At 31.5% G+C, this 1,135-nt stretch overlaps 1 long non-coding RNA gene across 1 annotated transcript in view; it reads left to right on the top strand.

Annotated features, from left to right (window-relative positions):
* The first annotated feature begins 611 nt into the window (after window positions 1–611).
* Window positions 612–1,135, top strand: part of LOC107575550 (uncharacterized) — a 5,008-nt gene continuing 4,484 nt past the window's right edge. The window contains exon 1 of the long non-coding RNA XR_001607895.1: window positions 612–870. This is a non-coding gene — a long non-coding RNA (uncharacterized lncRNA). The remainder of the gene's footprint in view (window positions 871–1,135) is intronic.

Here is a 1,135-nt window from a genome sequence, read left to right as displayed (position 1 = left end):
CCCCCCAAAATATGTGGTCTTTTAGATTTTGTATTGGAAATTGGATTTATTTACTAATTTGTTGCATTTGTGCCTAAAATTGTCATATGGTAAGACATAAAAAGTTATTCTATATAAAATGAAATTGGGATATACTCTCCCTAAGTAACTAACTTCACCATAAATCTTTATCATTACTATCTTAAGATTTAACATTATTTTGTGCAGATCCATTAGATTTTGTATTATTTTTCTAAATCATCATGCAGAGTAAGTCATCTCTCCTCAGCCTTTCCAGACATTTTAGAATGATTCTGACAAACCCTGTTATAAATCTAACAAAATGCTTGTGAATCTTGCTGATACTATTTAATTTTTGTTCCATTGACTTTATGGTTTATAACAAAAAAAAAAGTATTTTATTGCCACAATTCTGATTGTCACACCAAATTATATAGTGTCACACTATATGATGAAATGCACCACACCACAATTTGTCAATGCAAAAGAAGTGTGTTTTATATGCATTAAACATTCAATTAACATTAATAAAAATAAAAATCATCAAACATACCAACATTGTTTTAATACTTTTAAAAATGTATTTATGAAACTCAGAAATATGAGTAAATCAAACACCATCTCACGCCAAGAACCTTCAACATGAACATTTTAAGATTAGAGAGTGTGTGTTGTAACAACAATTATAATTGTTAAACAGTAAAAATATTTTCAGCTTACAATTAGTCGAATGTTTTAGATTGAAAATTCATAGACATTTATAGTATCTTCATTCAGTGATGCTTCAAGAGATGGAGGGGTCAGGTTCATAATGGCATTCACTTTTTTCTTTTTCTGTATTTCTTTTGTGCTTCTCTCCACATCTCTCTCGTCTTGAAGGAAGAAGGGTGTGCACACTGAATGCCTCGAGTTGTCCTCTTCGTTTCTTCTCTTTGTACCGGTTAATGAAAAATATATAATGATTAAGATTTTTTTAACCGTTCATTTCAGCCTCACAATCTTGATAATAGTATCCTGTGTTGAAGTTACACTAAGCAGATTGTGGCCTAGACTTTCATCCTTCCCTATAGAAGGTGTCTGTTCTGTGTGAACTGGCATGATCTCCTTACTTTTTCCTCCTTTCCCTCAGGACCTC

The sequence above is a fragment of the Sinocyclocheilus grahami genome, unplaced genomic scaffold, assembly GCF_001515645.1.
Source record: "Sinocyclocheilus grahami isolate Dianchi unplaced genomic scaffold, SAMN03320097.WGS_v1.1 scaffold2715.1, whole genome shotgun sequence".
Lineage (NCBI taxonomy): Eukaryota > Metazoa > Chordata > Actinopteri > Cypriniformes > Cyprinidae > Sinocyclocheilus > Sinocyclocheilus grahami.
The sequence above is the reverse complement of the archived record's forward strand: the minus strand, read 5'-3'. Positions and strand labels throughout refer to the sequence as shown.